Here is a 27,553-nt window from a genome sequence, read left to right on the forward strand (position 1 = left end):
TGTTTTGGTTAGGGGTCTGGAAAACTGTCATCAATTATGTTACTCCTCTAACATCAGCAATTCTTAATTTGTCAGTGGATTCTTATGAGCCTCAATAAGCTGTAGAAAAATCTTTCTATCCCAACTCCATTTCTAATTTGTTACTTAGCACTACCAAATTCATTGAGACGTTCTTGACTAGCTACAAAGCCTTTAAAATCATGCACGAATTGAGGGTAAAAATTTTTTTTCCATATTCCATTTATCGCCGATTGAGTCACTTGTCCGTCCAACAAATGCTATGTTTAACTGTTTGATATATATTTTATCTCTTCCTGAAATCTTGAATCTATATCCCATCCTCTCCCAAAGAAGCATCAACTGGTGGCGTAAAGTATGCCCTAATTAATAGCGCTTGAATATTGCCAGGATGCCTTGGTCCATGGGCTGTATAAGAGAGGTGGTGTTGGGTGGTAAGAAAGTAACTTTTACATGTGGGTCCATATCGTTAAGATGTCTAGGATGTTCTGTTACAATATACAGTACATTCGACTCGCGATATCAGTGTTTAATCAGTTTACAAAACCACCGCCTATACAGTATATGAAAGTTAATTTATCCCATAATATATGTTGTGTATAATTTGGACCAAGTTCCCAACTTTTTTCGTAATATGACCAAATGAACTATATTTTACATAAAATGAACAACACTTTGTTCAAGCTGATATACAAACCCTCGTCCTTTACCATAAGATAGATTCACAGCAAAAGCTGGAGTACATAGCCAGTAAATTGTATAATTGTATGATGAGATGTAAACAATCTGACTGGTAGCTACAGGGGAATGAACCCAGAATCCAACCCCCCCCCCCATGACTTGCTGACAAACCACCTTAATTTAAGCCATGACAAACCACCTTAATTTAAGCCATGGGAGTGAGTGGATGTTCTCACCTCGGGAGTACTGGCTTTTACTGAGTTACCCCTTTTTTCAGCATGTTTGGGAGTGTATGCTGTGATGAGGATGCCAGATGTGCCTGGGCGTGTTGGACCGTAAGTGCGGCACCTGTAATCAATTTTAAACTTTTGTTCCCAGATTGTAGAGAACTTTCCTACAGCCAGGCCTCTCTGTGCAGAGTGTTGGGAGTGGGCATCCTCCCCTGGGAGGTGAACTGCAGGAGGGGAAAGTCCAAAAAGGACTCTTCTCCTTTGGTGTCTTCCTTGATGTCAAAGTCTCGACCTCCTCCCCGTTTCCCTGGTACCCTGTCTTTCACTTTGGCCTCTTTTGTAGGTCAGTCATGGATTGATAGATTAAGAGTTATCTGGCATCCTGACATCTAAGGTCATTGACGTTGAACGGTTAACGAGCCATTGCTCTTCAGTCGGGGAAGAGCAATGGCTCGTTAACCTTAGGGCAATCTTTAATGCAGGCAGGATCTCCTGTTTCCCCTAGATAAACAGGAAAGTCTTCCTCTCAAAGGGAGTCTGATGATAATTAGAACACTGCGTTTCTTGCGGCTGTCCTTGTGCCGCAAGGCTCGCCCTTTAAGGAGAGGCTAGTGGAGGTGTTTGCTTGGAGGGGTTGCTGATCCGGGCGGGGACGCTATTGGCTTGTTTCTATCCAGAATCGAGAAGAGAGTTTCTCCTTCTTGGTCTCGTGCCTCCCCCAGAGTCTACCCTCTTAACGAGAGAATGCCTTGATGAAGTCATTGGGCTTCAGCACGGCATATCATTCCCGTGCTGAAGGCTTGTGACGGGCAAGAGGGCTCTCGAACTGGGGAATTTCTTTTCCTCAGTTTGACTCTAAATTTCTCTCATTCTTTTTCTATTACCTCTTATTGCTTATTCCTCCTTCATAATTATCAGCTGTCTCCAACCTTGCTGTCAAAACTCTTTTACCCATTTCACTGTCCAGGTTTTTTAGAGGGGACATTGTATCCATGATCGGTTTTTATTTCAAAATCAATTGTGGGAGCTGTGGTGGTCTTGCCAACTGCCCGAAAATGTTTGGACACCTAGGAGTGTCAGTATTCCCATACTGGCACGCGGAACTATCTCTTAGGAAATTTTGCCTTCGGATTCCAGGGGTTGGCTATTTTATAGAGATAGGACTCTCGGCATTCTGTCCGGTTTGCCTGCCACTATGATTAGAGTGGGGATGATTGTATTCTTGAAATGCTCTCAGTCCCATCAAGCGGGTTTGGCATACACTTGAGCCACTCTAATCATAGTGGTACCATCCCTTTGTGGTAGGGTAGGGAGTGGACATTTGGTAAGCAGCTTTCACAGGTGTCATTGGTGGAGAAATTAATTCCAGGAAAGGCTAACGGTGTCTTCTTTGGAATTTCAGACATCTTAATCTTTTCTCTCCCTTAAACTATATTTTTTTCCATTGTTTTTTTTTTCCATTGTTATTATGACCCCTTCCCTCCCCCTGAAAAAATAATTAATGAGTAAACTTAATATTCCCCGTACCCCTGGATCAAATGGCGAACCCCAGACACCGTTGACGACTTCTGCTTGTTTAAATAGGGAAAGCTCTGTTGACAACCTCGGCAATAAAAAGGATTCCTCCAACAATACTTCTTTGACCAGTGTTGTTAAAGACAATTTATCGGCACTGGTGGAAAATGATGCTTGTAATGACCGTAATACTTTACCCTCTGGTTCTGGCTCATTACCAGATCCAACAAAAAATCTGAAAATTCTCCACTTAAAAAACATACCAATTGGTTGTAGCTATGACATAATTCATGAAGCCTTCTGTAGATTTGGAGCAATCAAAGAAATTTTAATGGAGCTTAATGGTAGTAAAGGCTTTTGGGAAGCTTGGGTATCATTTTCAAGTTTTGAGATTGCTTTAGAAGCAAATAAAAATTTAGAGAGCATAAAAATTGACAATTGTTTGATTTCTGGGGCTTTATGTGATAAAGCACCAAGACACCTAGAGATATATAAACCAGAAGAATGGATGGAAAAAGAAATAGAGCATAGACTTCCAGAAGTAAGAACCCCCAAGCCCCCAACATGGATAATTGCATCTGGAAAGATAGATAATTATAACTATTATAAGATTAGTAAATTTATACAAAAAAAAGTTGGTTTAATTAAAAGTAAGGATATTAGTAGATACGGTAAGCAATCTGTTTTGATTAATGCAAAATCAGATACTCAAGCTCACATGCTTTGTGGCATGAAGATTGCAGAAATTGATCCTATTAAGGATATTAAACCACATATGAGCTTCAGCTATGGTAAAGGAGTAGTTTTTGATAAAGATCTATATGAATTCTCAGAACCAGAAATTCTGGACATGTGCCCTGCTAATGTTTGGAAAGTAAGTAAGATCCCTCAAACAAGCATGGTAGTTTTAACATTTGAAACCCCTGTTATAACCAGATCATATAATTATTGAGAATGAAAGAGTACGTGTTCGAGAATATAAACCTAGGCCTTTACAATGCTTTAATTGTTTCAAGTACGGTCACCCTTCCCGGTACTGCAATAATACGAAGATCTGTATTAACTGTTCTTTGTTAGAACATGGCCAATGCAACAGAGATACAACCTGTGCAAACTGTAAAGATAATCATAAACCAAATGATAAAAGATGTAGAGAATACAAGAATGAAGAAGCTGCAATCTTGAAAGCAAATGCTGAACATATAAGTGTAGGTTATGCAAAGCATTTACTCAATCGGCAACTTAATTTTGCTCGCGCGGTTAAGATGCCAACAAAAGATTATAATCCACTACCCCTTACTACCACAGGGGGACCAGTGGCAGCACCTGGCCCGTCAGGTGCATCTCCCTTAGTGGTAGTAGCCCAGCCATCTGGGTCAAGTGCTCAGGCTATAAAAGCCAGAGCACAAACCTCCAAAGAGGTCAATATGGTGTCCAACACACCAAAAGTATTGTCACCGATAGGAGCATCTCCCCTAGAGGTAGTAGCCCAGCCTTCTGGGTTAAGTGCTCGAACTGTTGAAGTTCTAGCACAATCCTCCAAGGAAGCCAATGTGGCTTCCACCACCTTAAATGTATTGTCTCAGGCAGAATCTCTACCTGATTTGATGGAGATTGGAAAACAAGATCTTCCAAAGAGGAAAAGGTCCCCATCATCCTCACCTTCATCTAAGTCAGGTAAGTGCCCTACTGCTCATGATACTAAGGTTGACTCTTATAAAGATCCTAGAAAGAAAGAAAAGAAGAGTGGTGGCCTAGTAAAGCCTTCCATCTCCAGGCCTTACATGGCTTCATCTGAAAAGTCCCAAAAGACAAATGAGACAAAGAAAAATAATAACAAAAGATAATGTCTATCATCCAGTGGAATTGCAGAGGTCTAAGTACTAGCATTGAGCAAATAAAAACTTTAACCAGGGACTCAGACACGAAGGTAATTTGCCTACAGGAAACCAAGATCAGTGACAAACCATTTAATCCCGGACTCAATTATCATTTTTGTAGATCCCCTCCTTTGCAAGCTGCAAGAGCTCAAGGTGGTACAGGTTTTATTATTCACAAATCTGTAAAATTTGAAACAATCCCACTCAATACACCACTACAGGCATGTGCAGTTAGAACTCATATCGGGAAAAAAATTACTTTATGCTCGCTATATATTGAACCATCCTTAGAACTTTTCCTCTTAGATCATGCTGGTAATCCAAGAAGGCTTAGACTTTCTGACCTCCAAGACTTGATCAATCAGCTTCCTGCCCCTTTTATTTTAATGGGTGATTTTAATGCAAAGCATACTTTATGGGGTGGAAATGTGTGCGATAGATGGGGTAATCTTGTTGAAGAATTAATCGACAACAATGATGTAATACTAATGAATGATGGTTCTCCAACTAGGTATGATGTAGTCCACAACTCTACATCAGCCATTGATTTGTCAATCTGTTCCTCATCCATTCGATTGGACTACCTTTGGTCAGTGAATGAACACCTACATGGCAGTGACCATTGGCCAATAATGTTAAATTATGTCCATAATCTTCCTTCTCAGTGTCCACCAAAATGGAAGATAGATGAGGCAGACTGGGCAGCTTATGAAAACTGTTCACACACTGATAAAGAATATGATGAATTTACATCTCCAGTGCATGCCTATCAACATCTTGAAAATATTATTGATGATAATGCTAGCAAGTTTATACCTAAAACATGCGGTTTACCTCATCGCTCTGTAGTTCCTTGGTGGAGTAAAGAATGTGCCAACGCAAGAAAAGTGACCCGAACTTGCTTCAGAAGATACTTGAGGACAAACTATTTAGCAGATAGAATAGCATATCTCAGAGCCTGTGCCAAACAAAAAAGAATTTTTAAAAAAGCAAAGAGAGCATCTTGGAAGAAATATATATCTAATATTAATACCAAAACTCCTTCAAAGGAAATATGGGACAAGATTAGAAAACTTCAAGGTAAATTCGTCCCTAAGCCTCTACCAATATTAAGGGAAAATAATAGATATATATCTGACCCCAAAGATGTAGCAGAGGTTCTTGCTAAGCACTTTGCTTATGTATCAAGTGCTGACAACTATTCCCCAGCATTTCAACAAATTAGAGCATCAACATCTGTTGTTCCTCCTGCTTCTTCAAATACTGAAGCTTTTAACCTGCCTTTTAGTATGGAGGAGATGCAAAATGCTATCTCCAGCTCTTCTTTAACTGCCCCAGGTGAGGATGGCATCCGGTATGAAATGATATCACATCTTCCAGTGGATACCAAGGAATTTTTATTAGAAACCTTTAATGGTCTATGGGCTTCCCATACATCTCCTGATTCCTGGCATACTTCAATTGTAATTCCAGGCCACAAGTCTGGTAAAGACCCAGAACTGCCATCTAGTTATAGGCCCATATCCTTGACCAGTTGCATATGCAAACTATTTGAGAGAATGATCAACAACAGACTTGTGTGGTATCTAGAATCAAAAAATCTTTTATCTAACAGACAGTTTGGTTTTAGGAAGAACCGAAGTACTCTAGACCCTTTGCTGATGTTATCAAGGGAAATTTCAAATGCTTTTTCTAACCAAAACCAGGTGGTGGGTGTCTTTTTTGACCTCGAAAAGGCATATGACACCACATGGAGGGGTGGTATTTTAAAGCAATTGGCCTCGTGGGGTATAGGAGGACATATGTTCTCTTTTATTGAAGAATTTTTATCAAACCGCTCCATTAAAGTGAGAGTAGGGTCAGAACTATCTTCATCCTACATGCAAGAAGAAGGTGTCCCCCAAGGCAGCGTATTGAGTGTGACCTTGTTTGCTGTTGCAATTAATAGTCTCATTAGTCACATACCTCCTGGCATACAAGGATCACTATTTGTCGATGACTTTGCAATTTATTGTAGTGGATCATCTGCACTACAAGCATGCCAAAATCTTCAAATTGCAATAAATGCTGCTTCCGCATGGGCAAATTCTCGCGGATTCATGTTTTCTCCTCAGAAGACCAAAGCCATTCGCTTTACTCGTACTCGTAAAAGGGAAGAGATCCCCACCCTTTTCTTAAATGATTGTATTTTGCCATATGAGGATAGTGTCAAGTTTCTTGGAGTCATTTTCGACAAGAAAATGACATTTGGTCCCCATATAAATGACCTATCTATCAGGGTTAAGAAGTCACTGAACATTCTGAAAGTGATATCGCATTTTGATTGGGGTGCTGATAGAACAACTTTGCTTAGAATTTATACATCTTTGTGTCTGAGCAAGTTAGACTATGCATGCCAAATATATGGGTCAGCTACAAAGACTTTACTTGGAAAACTTGATATTGTTCACAATGCTGGGCTTCGCATCTGCACAGGTGCTTACAGAACATCTCCCATTGACAGTCTCTATGTTGATTCTGGCATACCTCCCCTTTCCATTCGCAGAGAGGAGTTGAGTTTGAGGTTTTTAGCTAGGTCCCTTGCTGTGAGAAACAATCCTAACTGTAAATATGTTAGGGCGCCTTTAGATCGGGCTCCTAACAGATCTAGAGTGCCTAAGCCTTTGGAAGTACAGCTGAAAAATGATGCTAGAGAAGTAGGCTTGTTAACAGCACAGATAGCAGAGGTAGGATATCCCAAGTCTCCTCCTTGGTGTAATCCACCTGTTAAAGTATGTTTTACGGCAGGAGGGAAAAATACCTTACCTAGTAGGGTTATGAAAAGTGAGTTTTTAAATCATGCTGCTCGACATCATGGGAAGCATGTTTTTACAGATGGCTCCAAATCGGCTGCAGGAGTTGGAAGTGCAGCTGTGGTGGGGGATATTGTTATTAGAAGGAAACTCCCATACTCTTGTTCAATTTTTACTGCTGAGCTGTATGCAATAATTCTCGCAGTCCAACATATTTTTAAAAATGGCAACCAAAATAGTTTTTATACAATTTTTACGGATTCCAATAGTGTTTTACTCTCATTAAAACAAATTATGCCAGGCCATCATCTAGTACAAGAGGTGCAGGACTGGTTAGTACTTCTGCAATCTAGGAAGAGTATCAGTGTTCACTTCTGTTGGGTCCCTGCCCATGTTGGGGTGGATGGGAATGAACAAGTAGATAAGGCAGCAAAGGAAGCTTCAGGGCTAAGTAATCCATCCCCCTTGAGTATTCCTTACAAAGATCTTAAAAGTGAGATTCATCTTTACTGTAAAAATAAGTGGCAAGCTCGATGGTCTGAACTGACCACCAATACAAAATTGAAACAAATCCACCCATTGGTGGATAAATGGTCATCTTGTAATTCTTCAAATAGAAGGGATACCATTATTTTAACTAGGCTGCGTATTGGCCATACACATGCAACGCACAATTATTTAATGAAGAGTGGGGAAGGGAGACAGGCCCCTCTTTGTAATACCTGTCAAGTGACAATGGATGTTAAACATATTTTAGTCGATTGTCCTGTTTTTAATCTCCAGAGGAGGACACATTTACTCCAGAACAAACCGTTAAGAGATATACTGGGGGAAAACTGTAATACCCTGAACTTGAGAAAATTTATACAAAGTATTGGGTTATATTACGAGCTATAATTGATTTTATTAATTTATTTATTTATTTTACCCTTTTAATCCCTATTTATTTCACATCTAGATTTTATTGTATGAAAGTGTTACGTTTTGTATTAAAGGTTAAAATGATACTAAATGGTGTGAGTGTTCAGATATGATTGAATGATTTTCGTTGTATAGCGCTGAATGGCCTTTGATGCCCCAGTGCTTGGCTTAATGCCTAAATCCCATATTCAATTCAATTCAATTCCCCCAGAGTCTAACACTTCTTCCTCAAGGGCTCTTCCTAAAGAGCGTTCTGCTGGAATCTTCCACGGGAGAGTTCCTGCTACGCACTTTGCTTCTGGGCGAGATGTTGGTATTGACGAGCAATGCGTCTCAACATGCGACTAGGCTTCCCTGCTTCCCCCTTAAGCTTGTTGGCTCTTTAGTCTACCTTGGAATGTGCTTGAGCTCTTAGGAGCTTTCGCATTACGGTCTTGCATATTTCGTCTAAGATTGTGCTCTCACTTGGCGTACTAGATGAAAATGAGCTTTTAAAAAGTCAACGCTCTAGATGGTAGGAGTTCTCTACAGGACCTGCACGTGCTTGCCAGGTATCCCATCACCTACCTCAGTCCCCTATCCCAGAGGGAAGGGAATGTGGAACAGCAAGCACCCATCAGGGTGCTAAGTCAATGCTTGCACTGTAGGTGTTGCGTTTTCAACATGCCCACAAGCTGTGCCCTTTCTCAGCTGAATCTTATCGGGAGTAGGCTATACCATACCAGGGCTTACAGCCTTGGATGTCTAGAACAGACGCACTATCACATGCACCTTGCAGGTGCTCATTCTTTGATCAGATTTAAGATCATGGAAGATCCTCAAGGCAATGCAGCCCTGATAGAAGTTCAGGATTACCCTAATTCAATCCAAGAGATGCATATCTAGGTTAGACAGGCACTTTCAAGCATTTTACATGCATGATTCATCCAAGGTAGTTCAGGCTCAGGCTTCGCAGATGAGTTAGGCGAAGAGTTTATAAAATTTCATAGTAAATGTCGTACAGTATAATTTATCAAAAGTTGACTCCCTCTTGGGTGATACTTTTCACTTCAGGCTTCATAGTGGCTTAAGATTGCCTAGAAAAATCTCTTTGTGGAAGAGTTTCATCCTTCGCCTATTGAGGTGGTAGCTCGTTTGACTTCTCCTTTGAACAAGAAGAATGTCAGGCGATTCGGTTATCAAGCACACCCTGTTGATTTGGATAAACTGCGTAGGATATAAAGATTTCTGCTAGCCATCTTCCTTTGATTAAGCAAAGGAGAGAGAGTAAAGATAAGAAAAGTCCCAAACATGAAAGGCCCTCTGAGAGTGCATACCTCCGCCACGGCAGCTTATTTCTCTAAACAAGCTTGCCTTTTCTAGAATAAATTTAGACAGTAGGCATTTTTGAAGTCTGTGTGACAACCATGTGTGAACTTGGGGTTAGGGTTAATTTGGTTGACCTTGTGCTTGACCTTTGATCTAGGGGCTTTCAAAATTGAATCACATCCATGTATCAATATAACAATCCCTGAAAGTTTCACTACTGAGAGTAAAATTGTGGTCAGGAAGTGGTTCACAAACAAAAGCAAATGGACAAACAGGGGCGAAAACATAACCTTCTCCCCAACTTTGTTGGCGAGGTAAAAGCAAGACTCCTCATATGAGTATTAACCACAGGACTTTGAGGGAAGTCCAGCCTATGGAGGCATATTCTTTCCCACAGGGAGGGATTAGAGAAGATCCCTTTGATTCTCATTCCCCTTCAGAGAAATCACTTTTAGATTTCAACCCCATCTGCAATGACCGGGAATGGCATCAGAGGAGGAAGTCTTGGATAAATTGCTAGAAGACACTGACACCTAAGATGGTGCTCTCCCTCGGCAGGCCTACCCGAAAGGCCCTGATTCAGAGAAGGGCGGATTGGAGTCCACCTTTCAGCATATTCTGGACTGCATTTAGAAGTTGAATGGCTCAGGCAAGGAATCTTCCTCTCCTCCAAATGGAAGAGAGGCAGCCATTATTGATAGGCTTTGCAGGGCCCCAAGACTGGTATATCCAAGTTGGAACTTCCCTGGTTGATTCTTACCTTGGAAGCCCTGATAATCTAAAGGTTGACGCTCAAGTGTCAGTGAGAAGACTTGATGAGGGCAGGTAGATTTACAAGGATCATTTTACCATTGTTATGTTCTCATTCATGTGCCATGTAACATAAACAGCTATGAGCTCATTGCCTAAATAAAAAAACAAAACACTGATACCAAGTTGGTTAACGTGGGGTTGCACATCCACGCTTGAGCCAGGGATTGAGTTGCCAGTTCCAATATGGCTGCTAATATGGCTTTATTCCACAGCCAGGTGTCTCCTTTAATCATTATGCAACTTCTTGGAGATCATACAGCACACTATCCTCCAAAACAACATACCAACGGAAGGTCAAGTAAAATGACAAGTCAGAGACGTTTGCCAAACCAATGTAAACCTGGGTACTGCTGTACACTTCTATTTATTCCTTTCTGTAAATTACTTTCAATAAGGTAGGTTAAATAAAGTACTGTATATGTGTGGTTTTACATTAACTTAAGCAGTTTTCTGTCCATTACTCAATTTATTTTTTATAAATTATTTATAAAATAGAATACTGATAAGAAAAAATAAAAAATCTTAGTAATAAGTGAAAGTTTTACTGTAAAATATTTTTACTCCTGTTTAACAAGCAGCTTCTTTACAGCAATGTAAACCAATTTATCATTTACGATGTTTTACAATGTAATTAACCTTTTATATCCAAACAAGACAATTTCTGCAATACATTTCAAGCTAAACATGACAAATTCGTAGATAATTTGTATTTTTCCTAACTATACAAACCTTGGCTATTTAATAGGGTTTATTATTTTTGGCGTAGCTTAAATGACTAGCCATTAGAATTTTAATGACGGTTTACTATCCCACCGCTAGTTAGCGTTGGTAGGGAGGGTAGCTTGCTATCCTCTCCCCCCCCCACTCTCACACACACCTGTGCTTGAGCTCACTTTGCTTGGAGGTAGGACTTCAAGAGGGACAGATGGATCACCCTACGAATCCATGCCGAAATGGTATTCTTGGTGACCCTCCTCTTAGTCCTCCAAGTGCTAACAAACAATGCTTGCACTTGAGGACAGACTGCAACCGTTGCCTCGGACTCCTTACTGGGCACAGTAGGAGATGGTTTGGGTCATCTGTTACAGAACGAAGACTCAAAATCTGGAAGGGGTCGACCCGAGGATCCGGGGCATCTTGCCAGAGCGCCTTGGGATCCGGGACTGGGGAGCAGTTTAGTGGAAGCTTGAAGTTCAAAGCTGTCGCGAACAGATCCACAGTCGGGGAACCCCACAAAGTCAGGACTTTGTTGGCTACTAGATAATCCAAAGACCACTCGGTACTCACTATCTGAGACGCTCTGCTCAGTTTGTCGGCAAGCACATTCCTCTTGCCTGGAATGAAGCGTGCCAATAGTGGAATAGAGTGAACTTCGGTCCACCTCAGTATTTCTACTGCAAGATGGGATAGCTGCTTCGAAAAGGTACCTCCTTGCTTGTTGATGTAAGCCACTACTGTGGTGTTGTCGCTCATCACCACCACAGTGTGACCCGCCAGGTATTGTTGGAACTGCTGAAGGGCTAAGAAAACGGCCTTCATCTCTAGAAGATTTATTTGGAGGCACTTTTCTGATTCTGACCACAGGCCTGAGGTCCTGTGGTGTAGAACATGGGCCCCCCACCCTTTCTTTGAGGCATCCGAAAAGAGCATCAAATCTGGGGGGAGGATGAGAAGGTCCACTCCTCTTCATAGGTTCTCGTCTGTCACCCACCACTGGAGATCCGTCCGTTCCGCAGGTTCCATAGGGATCATGACGTCCGGGAAATCGTAACCTTGATTCCACCGGGACTTGAGTCGCCACTGGAGGGATCTCATCCTGAGGTGACCGTTGGGAACTAGACGAGCCAAAGATGAGAGGTGACCGAGGAGACGTAACCACAATTGGGCTGGAAGCTCTTCTCGTCTGAGAAAAGGGCTTGTGACCTTCCTCAGCCTTGCTATCCAATTGTCTGATGGCAAGGCTTTGTGGAGATTAGTGTCTATAATCATGCCTAGGTATACCAGTCTTTGAGTGCAAAGAGGAGTCCTTAAGATTTATCATGATCCCAAGACCCTGGCAAAGTCCCAGAAGTTTGTCTCGGTGTCGAAAAAGGGATGTCTCCGAGTCTGCTAGGATCCGATCCTGTGTCCACGACGATATTAGGGCGAACACTGGTGAAAACCTGTGGTGCTGTGGAGAGACCGAAACACAGCACCTTGAACTGGTACTCCTTGTTGTCTAGGCTGAATCTTAAGTACTTCCTTGAAGACGGATGGTTTGGGATCTAGAAGTATCCATCCTTTAAATCCAGTGTGCACATGAAATCTTGAGGTTTCACTACAAGTCTGACCGTGTCTGCGGTCTCCATGCTGAACGGAGTTTGCCTGACAAACTTGTTCAGAGCCGAGAGGTCCATGACTGGTCTCCAGCCTTCACACACCTTTACAAGAAAGAGTCGACTGAAGAATGAATGATTTAAAGTTTTCAGGCATCCTGACATCTAAGGTCATTGACGTCGGTAACATTTAATTTATACAGTATATACAAAAATAAGAAATGAAATAAAATAAAAAATTAGAGTATTCAATTAAAATCATAAAAATTGAATGTCATAAAAGTTAAATATTTTTCAGAAGACCTGCTTCTGAAAGAAATCTAAAAATGCCACTTGCATGGTAGGACACATTTCCAAGAATCTTGGCAAGGATGAACCTGCCACCCTCACCTCGAGCCTCAAACAAATATCTATTCCGCAAGTTGTTATAATAGGGACATTCGGTCAACAAATGCCTTATACTGTTAGAGGTATTAGAGGTACTAAACAGTTGTCACAATACGGTTGGTGTTGGCCCTTCAGCAGAAACTCATGTGTCAACCGAGTGTGACCAATACGGAGACGACAAAGAGACGTCTCCCATTTTCGGGGCATCATATTATACCTCCAAGGAGATATGTCATTTGTTACTTCCCTCATTTTATTGCCATCTTGACTATCCCATTGCTGTTGCCATTTATTGCAAACCAATTTCTTGATGTCAGGTAGGAAATCATTACAGGGAATGGGATACCTTCTTGGCAGCAACTCAGATGCAGCCTCCTTAGCCAGTGAATCTGCCTTCTCATTCCCGGACACACCTACATGTGCTGGAACCCAACAAAATTGAACTGTTATACCTCTCCGTCCAATAAGGAAAAGCCATTCTAAAATCTTTAAAACTAGAGGGTTATTAGAATTAAAAACTTCCATAGCTTGAAGGACACTCCTTGCATCATTAAAAATTGTAAAATTACCCTCTTCCTCCAACGCTATTTTCTCAATAGCTGTTAATATGCCATACAGTTCGGCAGTAAATATGGAAGCGGTCAGAGGAAGTGCACCTCTACAATTAAAACCATTACTATGTACTCCAAATCCAACGCCAGCATCAGATTTGGAGCCATCAGTATAGATAAAAGTTGATCCTCTATGTTCTTTAACATGTTCATTAAAAAGAGACCTGGCTTCTAGGTCTGACATATTCTTCTTATCTCCAATAAAATATTTACAAAAAGATATCTCTGGTAACTTCCATGGAGGCGTTGATGATACCTTGAAGTACCTTAATTCTAATTACATCCAGACTATTTAATAATCGTTTCACCCGAAAGCCATAAGGTTGAGGAGATTTTGGGTGCAACTCAAAGTATGATGCGTGTCTTACAAGGCTTGCAGTCTGAAAGGCTAGAGAGTTAGGGAGTCTTTGCAATCTAAACCAATACCGAAGAATGGAAGACATTCGTAAAGGTCTAGAGGTAACTCTCCAGCATCAACAAGGAGACTTGGGATAGGCGAGGTTTTAAAAGCTCCAGTAGACAATCTAATACCTGCATGATGTATCGAGTCTAATATTTTTAACCGGCTTGGGGTGGCTGAAGAATATACCTCACAACCATAACTAATTTTGGAAAAAATCAAGGCCTTGTATAATTTTAAAATAGTATTGCGGTCTGCCCCCCATGATGTATGGGACAATACTTTTTAAGATATTCAGAGCTTCAACACATTTAGCTTTTAGCACTTTTAGGTGAGAAACCCATGTAAGTCTACAGTCAAATATCAAACCTAAAAATTTGGTTTCCAATACACATGGTATCCGTTGACCTTTAATGTATATATCCGGGTCTGGATGTACTCCCCGGATACGACAAAAATGGACAATGGTAGTTTTACTTGACGAGAACTTAAATCCATTCATGTCAGCCCTCTGGATAATTTTATCAATAGAGAGTTGGATTTTTCTCTCAACCATTCACTGAAGAAGCCTGGGGACCCGTCAAGGACCTCCTGGAGAGCGCCCTTCTTCAACATGGTCTGGACTTCTGCCTGAAGGGCCAGTCCCCTTGCTGATCCCATGGCAAGGGAGCTCAATGACACTGGATTCGTCGTCAGGGGAGGTAGAGATGTTGTGAACGGGACACGATATCCCTGACTGATTACGGAAATTGTGCAGGAGTCTGCCCCGAGTTGCTGCCACCTGTCTGCGCAACTTTGAAGGCATCCCCCAACTGGTGGACATGCAGGGGGACTACCAATCCTAGCGTTTGCAGCCTCGGCTGCTCCCTCTAAGATTCTTCCCTTCCCTGGAGGGTTTCTTACCTTTCCTGTCCTTGACAGGAAAGGGCTTAGACACCACGATCTTTGCTGCTGTTGTCGGTTTCGTGGTCTTGGTAGGACTGGGGTGCTGGAGGTTTATAGGGCTTGGATGTCAAAGCCTTATGTAGGAGGGAATCTTGGTGGGACTTCCTCCACCTCTCAGTGGCATGCTCCACGTCCTTAGGCTCAAACAGGTTCGTTCCCATCATGGAAAAATGTCTGAGCCTGATCTCGGTGCTAGGGACCTTTTGATGGAACCTCTCAGACACCGCATCCCGACATTTCAGGATGGTGTTTGTCCACAAGTTTGAGACTTGGTGGGCCAGAAACTCAATTGTGTGAGTGCCTGGGAGTAAAAAGGTCTCCATAGCTTTCCTGGTACGTTCTTTGGATAAATCCTCCAAACATATCAGGATACCTAAGGTCCTTAACTAGATATCCAGCCACGAAGTGGTCTGCATGGCACACTTTGCAACTTTCTCCTGATTAAAGATCTCAGTCGCCGAGAATGAGACCTGCCGGTTGGAGAGTCTCTCAAGAGGGACTCCCCTGGTAAGCTCTTCCAATGAATGGTGACTGCGTGCTGGTGAGGGATGGCGCGCAGGTTAAGGCGCGTTGGCGAGCGCTGGCGAGTAGGGGAAGTCTTAAACTTCTCTACTGCACTCAGATCCGATGATCGTTGGCGGGGAGAGCACTGGCGCGCAGTAGGTGAAGGTGCACAGTGGCACGCTAGCGATCAGGTGAGCGCTGCCGCGCAGTTGAACACTGGCGCGCTTTATCAGGAACATCGGCAACAGGTGAGCGCTGGCGCGCTATATCGGCAATAGTAGGAGTGTGCTGACGCGCTATCTCCGAAACCTCAATGAGGTTAGGAGAACGTTAGCGCGCATGCTTGGCATGGCGCGTAAGGGACATGTGCTCTAATTAGCGCGTACGGCCTTGATGCCCCGAAGTGACCGTTGCCTGTTTTATAAAAACAGGTTTAGTTGGCGCCCACAGCACATCAGCAGCCAGGAACGGCGACGGCAGGTATGACGGGTGGGAGGTCGGCGTGCCCTTTGTAAGGACAACCTTCCACCGAAAGGGATCGCGAACGATCCGCAGAGAGGTCCAGGGTTGTAGCTGGAACAGTCGGAGATCGATGACGAGGCTCCTCTGCGGCAGACTGCAACGATAATGTTGAACTGAAGAGGCGCCTCCTCACACCCTTACGGGGTGAAGAGGAAGGCGATCCTTACGACATATGCGCCCTCTGGGGTCCGTTGGGTCAGCAAGCTGACCATCAGCAGTCCTCCGAAGAGGAGTCTCTGTGAGTGAACTCCCCCAAGGGGGAGAATCACCGGCAGGAGAGACTGTTGGACTTAGTTCCTCCCTTGTAGGTTGAGCAGAGAGAGAAACTAAGCCTTCAGCTACAGCAGGTTGAGAAGTTGCAGAGGTAGGAGATACCGTATTGAATACCTCTGCACCACAACGTCGACGATAGACAGAGGATCAACCTCTGCCAAAGTCGGCGATTGCTTGACAGCGCCACCCAACCGAATGATGTCAAACAAGGCTTCCTTGGAGGGCGAACCTTCGAGCCCCAAGGAAGACCAAAGCTGGAATAAATCAGTTACAATGACATTAACATTTAAATCCTCCCCTTGGGGAAGAGGTGGAGCTGCCTCGTTAGGGGAGGCAACGCCATCTCTCGAACTCCGAGATCGGGAAACAGAACCATGGTCTACGCTACCCCTTGATGGTCTCTCGGAAGAAACCGATCGAGTGGGAGCTTCGGAGGAGGTTTGGGCAAGGGAAGAAGAGTCCTTGGGATTTTCTCCTTTCAAAGAAATCTTCGAAGGAGAAATATCCCGCCTGGACTACTTCCGTCGCCGAGAACACCTCTCCCACTGGGAGGTAGACCACTCCCTACACTTAGTATCACACGGTTGGCCCCTACAGTAAGGACAAAGGGTGTGAGGGTCCGTTTCGACCCCCAACATAAATGTACCACAAGGGTGGTCGGGTAATCCAGGACATTTGTGCATGATCGCAGAGGCCAACTTCACGCTCAAACCTGTAGGAGAGAAAGCAAAAAGACATTAATGGCTGTCAGAGAGGCGAGGGTGAGAGCAGACACGTACGACTGCCACCCGAGCCGAGAGCAAAGCGAGCTCAAGCACAGGGCCTGTGCGTGTGTGTGGGGGGGGGGGAGCAAGCTACCCTCCCTACCCCGCTAACTAGGAGTGGGTTAGTAAACCCTCATTAAAATTCTAATGGCTTGTCATTTCAGCTACGCCGGAAGTAATAACCCCTATTAAATAGCTTGGTTTGTATGTCAGTTACGGAACAACTTTTATTTGCTACCAATCAATTACAATTCTTTTCAAATTAAACATTAAACCTTTGGGCCTTATAGGCATTCTTGTAAGTTCTATGTGATGTGCATGCAGTTAAATAATTGTGCTGACAAGAAATCCTGCATGTCAAGTTGGGATACACATGCTACTGCATCCAAATTCAATGCTAATTTCCTTTTTCTCAATCCCTATCTATTTATTTATACTGCTTGCTCCTCATCATCTGCAAGTATTGTTGTTCCTTCAGTGACTTGTTGTCTTATGTATTTATTTTTTTGCAGACCGTTGCTTGATGTGGATGTTCTGGGTAAAAGGCCTGCTTCGCACACTCGTTGACCACCTTTTGTCCCGTCTGAAATTCATCTAAGAAAAGCTGAATGCCGCCACATGGCCAGGGATGTATGCACCTGAGTTAAAGAAGTGCCTTTTTTTTATTCTTGTCAAGATATGTTGTATAATCTTAGCAAATTTTTGTATTATTAAATTCTAAAGCTGCAACCCTAGTTTGAACAGTACAAGCCCTATGGCATTGGTAGGGAAAACTAAGAATAAATTATATTAAGAGGGAGAGATGAGATGATAATTTTCAATTCCAATAAATACACTGGGTTTTAATATTAAAACAATAGTCTAAAGCATCAGGTAAAAAGGTTACAGATTTCAAAATTAAATAAACGAATGTCTAAAAATCCTTTACGTACATTGGAAGGGCTCTTAAGAAATAGGCTTAACTTAAAAAGTAAAAATCCACAGATACAGTTATTCCTACATGGATACAAACTTCTGAGTCACTTACTTGGGATTACTACAAACCATGTTTTCTACGACCGGCCAATCAAAATTTTGGTAGTTTGCTTTGTGAAGGGTAAAAGCAGCACGTGCTCAAGGAGCAAGCAGAATTGCTCACCGCAGCCACAATGATATTAGTGTTCTTGACTTCGTATTTTTTCTTGATTCATGGTCATTTGAGTGACTATTGAATGGAGAGTTATGAGCGAGTACTTATGTAGAGTGTAGTTGGAAAAGTGCATGGTAGAGTACTGATTAATAGGATTAAGGATAAAACAGAGAATGCAACCTTAGAAGTACAGGGTGGTTTTAGAAGAGGTAGGGGTTGTATGAATCAGATTTTTATAGTTAGGCAGATATGCAAGAAATATTTAGCCAAAGGTAAGGAGGTGTATGTAAAAAAATTGAGTAGTAAAAAATAGAGGGTTGGGCATGAATGTAAAAGAGTTCTGTATGAGAAAGTGATTGTACCAACTGTGATGTATGGATCGGTGTTGTGGGGAATGAAAGTGACGGAGAGACAGAAATTGAATGTGTTTGAGATGAAGTGTCTAAGGAGTATGGCTGGTGTATCTCTCAAGTAGATAGGGTTAGGAACAAAGTAGTGAGGGTGAGAACGGGTGTAAGAAATGAGTTAGCAGCTAGAGTGGATATGAATCTTTTGAGGTGGTTTGGCCATGTTGAGAGAATGGAAAATGGCTGTCTGCTAAAGAAGCTGATGAATGCAAGAGTTGATGGTGAAGTGCAAGAGAAAGGCCAAGGTTGGGGTGGATGGATGGAGTGAATGAAGCTCTGGGTGATAGGAGGATAGATGTGAAAGAGGCAAGAGAGCGTGCTAGAAATAGGAATGAATGGCAAGCGATTATGACAGTTCTAGTAGGCCCTGCTGCTTCCTCCGGTGCCTTGGATGACCGCGGGGGTAGCAGCAGTAGGGGGTTCAGCGTTAATGAAGCTTCATCTGTGGTGGATAACAGGAGAGGGTGGGTTGTGCCACCCTAGCCATATCAGCCAAACTCGGTTGAGTCCCTTGTCAGGCTGGGAGGAACGTAGAGAGGAGAGGTCCCCTTTTTTGTTTCATTTGTTTAATGTCGGCTAACCCCCAAAATTGGGGAAGTGCCTTGGTATATGTATGTATGTACTTGTGTCAATAAACGATTTTGCCCAGGATAGGATGGCGACTAATGTGGCGTTTTTAAACGCCAGGTGGACAGACACGCACTCCCTCTGTGTCCCTCTTGCCTAGACAAGAGATGTAGAAGACAATCTTCATGTAAATACTGTAGAGTGAACTCCCTCCCAATGGGAGATTTTCTTTTTCTTGTCACGGGAAAATTTGAGATTTCCATGTTATAACCCCCCCCCCCCACACACACACACACTGAAGTTAGACAAAAAATAAGCTAGAACCTCCCATTGTTTTTTTTTCCCCTTTCTATCATTCTCGGAAGGATCTCGGAGTTAAGCCGGTCATTTCACCCCCAGTACCAAGGCAGCCTTATTGAAAGATCCCGATTATCAGTCTCCAGCTCATATTAATTAGAATGGACTTCCTCATATGACTAGGGGAATAAATACAGATTTGTCATCTCTACTATGAGGGTGGTCAGACTGCTTTGGCTGTGTCCACCCCCATAAGAGTTGATATTGCCTCCATGCTCAAAGCAGCCTCTCTTTCCAAGCCTAGTAACACTGGGAAGTTGGGTGTAACTATTCCTGCCATATCAAGAATTTCTTTGAAGAATGCAGTTAAGCTAAACATTCAGAATAACAAATCCGGATGATGTGACTGAGCGCACCACCTTATCTCGGCGCATGAATATAATTCATGCGCAACACAGGCTTACAACTCATCCCAGGGTGTTCCCCTGCAAGGATAGATAATTTGCTAGTTGTGTGTGAGAATTTTTCTTTGCAATGCATCAAGGTTGAGCCATCCTCCCTAAGAAGTCACCCTGGTGGCCTAGATTATGGCACTACAGAAATGATAGAAGATCGTCTGCTCAGGGGATTCCCCTTCACGCACCTTGAAAGGTGAAGATTGGAAAGTATCCTTTTTGCCCTATGCCTGAGATGGAACTAAGTCTGCCTTAAGAGTCAACCTGACTTGAGAGGTGTAGACGAAGCAGGGGGTTTTCAGTCGATAAAGCATTTACTTGTAATGTACCGAATCTGGTAAAAGTAAATCATTCAGCTGAACATGTTGGAGTGGAAAAGACTTTTCCCCAAGCCTACCTCCCTTTCCTTATCTTGCTTTAATGTGCTTACGGCTGGAGAAGGGAACGACTTTCCAGGACAACTTAGGCACTCTCGGAATCTCTATGTCGGTTTCAGACGCCTCAAGCTATGAGAATTAGGAACCTCATCCTTCACCTAGGAAACATAACAGTCTTCCTTACAGAAACCTATCACTAAGGAGAATTGGTGTGGCCAAATTCAGTCAAACTCCTGAAATTGTTTATGGCCTAAAACTCTAGAAACAAACTATAGAGACACTAACCCTATTTATCATGCAGGTTTCAGCCTCGGAGAATTCTCTTAGAGCAAACAGGTCCCCAAGGTTACCACCTGTGGACAGAGGACTACAAAGTTCTTGGATGAGGTGGCAGTTCTTCAGGATGGATTCATGGGCAGTAGAAGTACTTCACTCTGGGTATTGTGTCCCATTCATGAGCTGTCACCCTCTAATAACACTGATACCAACAATCCAATCATTTTTTGAAAGGATTCCAGATAGACATATGCAGGAGGAAGAGGTATCCCATCCCAAATGATCAAGAAGGATGCTGTAAAGGAAGTCTTAGACTGGAGACCTGTCATAGACATTTCCTGCTGGAACCAGTTTGTTCTCTAGATGATGTTTAAGATGGGAGATAACTAGTACTCTAATTAAAGCCATCAGAAAGAACAACTTCCTGCTGACCAAAGACCTGAAGGAGGCTTACTTCCACCCCAAGGTCAAGTAAGTATAAGTTTCCTTTTCAGAAAGAGAGTATTCTAAGTTCAAGGTGCACATGCTTCAGCCTGTCCACAGCACCACAATTGTTCACTCAGGTTTCCTCATGGACACACCCCATGGGAATAAGACTTTTAAGGTACCTGGACTAGCTTCTTAAAGCAGAGTGGAATAAGACTTCAGGTACCTAAACTAGCTTCTTATACCAGTCAAGATCAATACTTATTCGTCACGGGTACTCTTACTCAATTTTTGCCACAAGCTAGGGGTACCTGCCTAGTCCCTCAATGCCGAATATGGTACTTTCAAGTGTATTCATCTTCAGACATGATCCAGAGGTTCAGACAGGTGGCAGCTACCTTTTAGGAAAGATTTTGCTCCCAGCTCACTCATGGCAGAAGCTCCTGAGCCATCTTTCCTCCCAAGAGAAACTAGTACCCTTCAGGAGGATGGATCTAAGCTCTTTATAATGGGCACTAAAGAGACAATGGTCGCAGATATCAGATCCCTCACTGGCTCTTTTGAAGATACCCAAGATGTGAAGAGACCTCACATGGTGGTTAAAGGAGAAAAAATTGTTAGCCAGATCTCTTCTGCAGGTTTCAACTCTGGATCTTCATTTTTCAGATGCTTCTTGCCAAGGTGAGGAGCACATCCAAGGAAGGAACATATTGGAGTGTGATCAAGATTTTAAAGTCCCTTAAAATGGCACCTTATGAACCTCTTCAAAAATAAAGCTTAAGCTCAAGGCCTTACCCTCAAGACAGTTCCTTCTAGCTTTAACCTTTTAAAGAGAGTAAGCGAGTCACACGGCCTATCATTGTTTCACACTCCAGAAGTTGGAAAGTTTTATTGCTATCTTTTGTTTCAGATTTTATTACCAAGACTTCAATTAATGATACTGTAGTAGATTAAACTCCTCCATTTCGGTGATCACGAAGGCAACCTAATCCGGACAGTCAGTTACTCTGCCCTATACGATCAGTTCATTGTTTACCTTAAAAGAACTGCTTCCTCATAACCGTCCATCCTTAACTATGTCAGCAAAAGTCTAAACAAGAAGGTATAACTAAAAATACTTTCTGGTTATGTGAAGTCATAATTAAAGGTTATAAATCTTTGGGAGAAGCACCAATGTTGACCCCTCCCAAAACTCATGACATACACTATGTGGTGTTGCCGCAACCTTACCATTCCGAAAGAACCAATCATTATCATAACTTAAGGGCTGGTGTGTGGAAGAGACAAGCCACTTTTACCACCCATTACTTAAAAGACTGTACCTACAGATCACAAGGTGCTTTCTCCTTGGGCCCAGTGTTGGTTGCACAACAAATAGTCTGAGACTTTATCCCTTTGCAGGACAGCTAACATTTTGTCACAATCTTCAGTTATTCTCATCATAGGTGTGTATGAGTTGAATGAATTATTTCTCCATTCTTTTCTGAAGATCCCTTCCTTGGGAGTATCAATATAGAAGACCACTTATGCAGGTAAGAATATCTTTGACCTATTTTTAAGTGTGAACAATAAAAAATTAAAGAAAATATAAGTTCATACATTTTTACAAACTAGTTGTGGCTATGACTTGCTCACCATTTGTTTTGAGGCTAACATCTTGACCTTGCCATTCTAATGAGTCAATTGGAGATTATCCCTATTACTTTTATTATCCTGTGGATAAAGGGTCAAGCAGATTCTCTATCTTCCACTGAGGACTCCTTTCTCATAAGGAAGACTCCCAATTCAAATGTCAATGGTTTATATCTCGAGTAGGAACAAACTACTAGTTTAAAATATAATTTTTGTTTCCTATTTATACATACCCAAGTCATTTAATATGACAAATTAAAGTAATTTGTATTCTTCCTAGCCATACAAACCTTGAGCTCTTTATTAGGGAATGTAGTTTCAGCAAATCTGAAAGACTAGCCACAAGACTTTTAAAAGAGGTATAACCACCCCACTGCTAGTTGGCAGGGTGGTAGAGGTAGTACCAGCTACCCAGCTCAAACACACACACACGTGTTGTCTCATCACTTTTGATTGCTGGCAGGACTTGCAGGGGGACAGGTGACAGTGGGCCAAATTTGTATAAAGAGCTCAAGGTTTGTATCTGGAAAACACATATTACTTCAAATTTGTCATTTGTTCAGACACTAAATACAAACCCTTTCGCTCTTTACAAGCGAAAACTCGCCCCTAAGGTGGGTGGAAGTCCTAATCGACTGACTGGGTTTTGAACCGAGGTTTCTTACTGTGCTATGCACACGAGAAATACCCTGACACTAAGCTAAAACCCTGTGCAATGGCACGCTTTAGTGGCCTGAGCAATCCGTGTGATTGTGAGATACTAGCAATGTGACTAGTCTAGGTAAGAATTCTCAGACGTCGTAGGATTCTTTGAACCAACCATAAATGTTACCTAATCCTACCTCGTCAATGGGGTATGAGGACATAACAAATATATGTGCATATAACAGGTTACACAAGGGGAGTGGTTATACCTGCAGACAGCGGAGGCCAGGTTGCAGCGTACTGTAGGTGCTGTGTCCTGGGAGAGGGGAAGATGAAAGAAAGAAGATACCAGTCACGCTTATCTTTCATCCCAGACTTAATCCCTGGTAACACCTCCCTCCACCGTCTGCTACTTGGCCATCAAGGAGCTTGAGGTGATTAAATCACTTATTGTGTAGCAACTACAGGTTCGATGGAGAGCGTCTCCATCGTAGGCTCATTGGTTACCTCACTAAGGCTCAAGATTAGAAATGGAAGGAATTTGGGTTTTGGCTACCAAGTTTGGTATGAATGAGAGCAAGACCAGCCTCCATTCCCTTGAATGGTTGATGTTGAAGGAAAGGCCATAAAGATCACTGACCCATTTTGCAAATGCTAAAGTGGGTAGTAAGACTGTTTTTAAAGCACGGTCTTTTTCAGAGGCCTATTCTAACGGTTCATGATGTGCACCCTTCAGGGAATGTAACACACTAACCATGTTCCTGGACAGTCTCACTTCAACTGGAGGGCAGGCATGATCGAAACTTTGTATAAGCATAAATATTTCCGCCAAATAAGAAAGATTTACTCTCTTTAGTTTAAAGACTTGGCTCAAGGCTTTGCGATAGCCTTTTATCAGCTGAAATATTACAGAGCTTGTCTTTGTGGAGGTAAAAAGAAAGAAAAAAAAAAAAGTCATGATCAACAGTAAAGTGGCTCTGAGGGGTGAAAAATTTCCCTCACAACACCAACCACAGAGTAATGCCCACTTGGCCTGGTACACAGTTGTTGAGGACTGGCAGAGGTGTCCAGATACAGTCTTTCTTTCGCAGTTTATCGCAAAAAGCCTCTCTCCGAGGAGATTCTGGATAACCTCCACTCGTGAAGTCGAAGGGATGACAATGGATTGTGGAAGATCCAGGGATGGGGTTGGCATAACAGGTCATGAAGAGGAAACAACTCCCTCGGAGTTTCTGCCAGAAGTAGAAGGTTCAGGTACCATTCCATCTGCGGCCATGTCAGCGCTATTAGTGTCGTTTCGAGGTTAGGTGTTGCTCAAACCCGATTAAGAACACTCCTCATCAGGCAGAATGGTGGAAAAGCGTACACATCGAGGCCATCCCACAGGTTCTAGAACTAGTCCTTGAATGCCACTTTTGAAACTGGGAAGCAGTATACTGGCAGTTTGTGGTACAGTGAGGTCGTAAATAGGTCTATGGTTGGAAAACCCCACAAAGTCAGGATCTCCATCACACAAAGACCATTTGGACTCAACTAGGGGTGTCCTCCTGCTCAGTTTATCCGTCATGATGTTCCTTATGCCTGGAATGAAATGGGTTGTAAGGGTGTTTAAGTTGAGCTCTACCCACTCTAGAATTTCAACTGTCATCTCAAACAGCTGCAATGATACCATGCCTCCTTGCTTGCTGATGTAGGCCACTACAGTGGTATTGTCACTCATCAATACCACCAAGTCACCTAAGAGAAGAGGGTAAAAATACTTTAGTGCTAGATGTGGTGTCTTCAGCTCTAGGACATTTAAATGTTCCTGTTTCTCTGTCTTGGACCAGAGTCCCAAGACTAGATGTTGACCAACATGAGTTCCCCCACCCTTCCTTGGATGTGTCTGTGAATAGTAAGAAATACGGGGGGAGACGACAGAAGGGATCCTCCTAGGATGTTAAACCTGTCTAACCACCACTGGAAATCCTTTAAGGATTCTTCTCCCACCAGAACAAGTGAGAGCGGATGGTCCAGGTGTTGGAACCAATACCTCTTCAGCTCCATTGTAAGGACCGGAGGTAAAAGGGACCAGACGTTCCAACGATGCTAAATGGCAAAGCAGGCTCTGCCACCGACACGAACTGGCAAGTGGGGCAGATGCAGGAAGACAGTGCCACATCTCTGAGGCAGGGTATTTTTTCCTGGGCCGGATGCACTTTCCTTAAGTTTGTGTTGATGTTATGCCTTTATAAGTCAAGTCTTCTCATGGGTGTCAGTACAGGCTTCTTTTGGTTTACCATGCTCCCTAGATCTCGGCAACACAAAAGAAAACTGTCTCGGTAGAGGAGAAGCATCTCCACTGACTTGGCCAGGATTAGCCAATCATCTAGATATCGGAGTAGCTGAATATCTTTGGCATGCGTCTACTCTGAAACTAGGGTGAAAACTCCCAAGAAGACTTAAGCAGTCGATAGACCGAAGTAAAGTACTGTACCCTGAATGGAAATGCTGTACAGTGATACAGTGAACCCTCGTTTATCGCGGTAGATAGGTTCCAGACCCGGCCGCGATAGGTGAAAATCCGCGAAGTAGTGACATCATATTTACCTATTTATTTAACATGTATATTCAGACTTTTAAAACCTTCCCTTGTACGTAGTACTGTTAACAAACCACCCTTTAATGTACAGAACACTTAGCCTAATGCATGTACTACAGTGCCCAAAACTAAAACAAGCACAAATATTAAAGGCGATTTTATATCATTGTGGAGGATTTATTTTTGTTTTATTTAAATTTTTTCTTTTGCCAAATCCACAGAGAGAGAGAGAGAGAGAGAGAGAGAGAGAGAGAGAGAGAGAGAGAGAGAGAGAGAGAGAGAGAGAGAGAGAGAGAGAGAGAGAGAGAGAGAGAGAGAGAGAAAATATATTTCATTTGCTTTAGTTAGATCGCGCGAGAGTGTGTTTGTGTGTCCGCGGTGCGCGCCGAAGAGCAAGTGGTAGTTAGAGAATGATTGTTTGTGGTGAGAAAGACTGTTGGTACAAATGAGGTTGTTTGTTTACATTTTTTAGTTAGGTTACGACAGTGGTGAATGTTTCGGAGCGAATGCTTTTTTTATTTGACTGCAGCTTAAGGCAGTTGTGTGAGAGCTGGATTCTATTTATATTTTTCTGACCAGCGTGGAAGTGTTGATTGATTTAAAAAGTAAGTACAGTTTTGTTTATCTTTGCTTGTCGTGTTTGTGAGTGATAGGAACAATTTATTATTTATCTTTGATTATAGTGCGATAGTTAAGTTGGTTAGGAGTGTTCTTAAGTGTTTTTCTTTTTTATTTTGGCAGGCCGTGATTCCTCCTTTGGAGAGCTTATATTTTGAATATTGATTGACGACCTGGCTTATGATAAGGAACTGGATACGACTGTTCAGATTTAATTAAATGTTGATGACCCGGACCGAATGAATTTTGATTGCGGTTATTGATGATGATGATAAGGATGTTGACGATGATGATTACGACCCCGATTAGGGAGGCAGTTATGGCACATTGGCCCTTGCTGTAGTTTTACCCACAGAGTTGTGGTAGTTGCCATAAAGACAGTTGGCAGTGTGTGGACGACTGTATTGGTGTCCCTAAAATATATACAGTATATAAGGGATTTTGACGAAGGAAAAATCTATTTCTGGGGAGAGACCTGTGACGCCTGGTGAAAAGTCCTTCTTTGTACTTTTTCTGATATTTTTTCCAAATATACCAGAGAAAATTAAAAGCATGGAATGCAGAGGTTACAACCCTCGCGCGAGCACCTTGTTGGTGTCGTGTATACATCAGGGGCGTGTGAAAACCACTATTCACAGGCTGTCTTCCATTTAGATAATTCCTTCATCAAAGGGAAGGGCCGTAACAGAGGCCCTAGAGTATACAGTTGGGTTACCCTACCGACACCTACCACTCGCGCTCACCAGGTCATCCTTCTGCAAGAACATATGGCTTGGCAAGGAAAGGGTGGGTCCGTACAAAAATAACCGGGAAGGGTTTCACCGGGCGTCACAGGTCTCTCCCCAGAAATAGATTTTTCCTTTGTCAAAATCCCTTTTCTGGGTCGACCTGTGACGGCCGGTGAAAATGTACCAGAGAATGCCTTCCAAGCCGAATAAATTAATAACATAATGAGGAGAATACAATCACCATGTACGACAATAATATGAAATAATAAAGTAATCGTCCAATTACCAACCAGCCAAATGACATAGGTAACGTAAGGTTAAATAATAATGACGACAAGGAACCAACTGAGTGTCGAATCGCAAAAGGCATCAAACCTTACATGTCTAAGTATATCTAAACATTAAAGGAACGGTAACTACAATAACAGTTGAACCATAGGAATTAAACATGGCAAATATCATAGGGCTAACGAACTACCAAGGAGAGCGGCGACGTGGTGTGAGTGGCGGGTAGGAGGGAGAAGAGAAGAGATGGA

The 27,553-nt window shown here is 42.6% G+C and overlaps 2 long non-coding RNA genes across 3 annotated transcripts in view; one reads left to right on the top strand and one right to left on the bottom strand.

The window, feature by feature from the left end:
• LOC137621238 (uncharacterized) overlaps positions 1 to 17,528 on the top strand; it is a 137,345-nt gene extending 119,817 nt beyond the window's left edge. The window contains exon 3 of the long non-coding RNA XR_011040185.1: positions 17,392 to 17,528. This is a non-coding gene — a long non-coding RNA (uncharacterized lncRNA). The remainder of the gene's footprint in view (positions 1 to 17,391) is intronic.
• The window catches only part of LOC137621237 (uncharacterized), an 807,497-nt gene continuing 797,020 nt past the window's right edge, over positions 17,077 to 27,553 (bottom strand). For both annotated transcript variants that reach the window (XR_011040184.1, XR_011040183.1), the window contains one exon: positions 17,077 to 17,517. This is a non-coding gene — a long non-coding RNA (uncharacterized lncRNA). The remainder of the gene's footprint in view (positions 17,518 to 27,553) is intronic.

The sequence above is a fragment of the Palaemon carinicauda genome, chromosome 27 (genome assembly GCF_036898095.1).
Source record: "Palaemon carinicauda isolate YSFRI2023 chromosome 27, ASM3689809v2, whole genome shotgun sequence".
Lineage (NCBI taxonomy): Eukaryota > Metazoa > Arthropoda > Malacostraca > Decapoda > Palaemonidae > Palaemon > Palaemon carinicauda.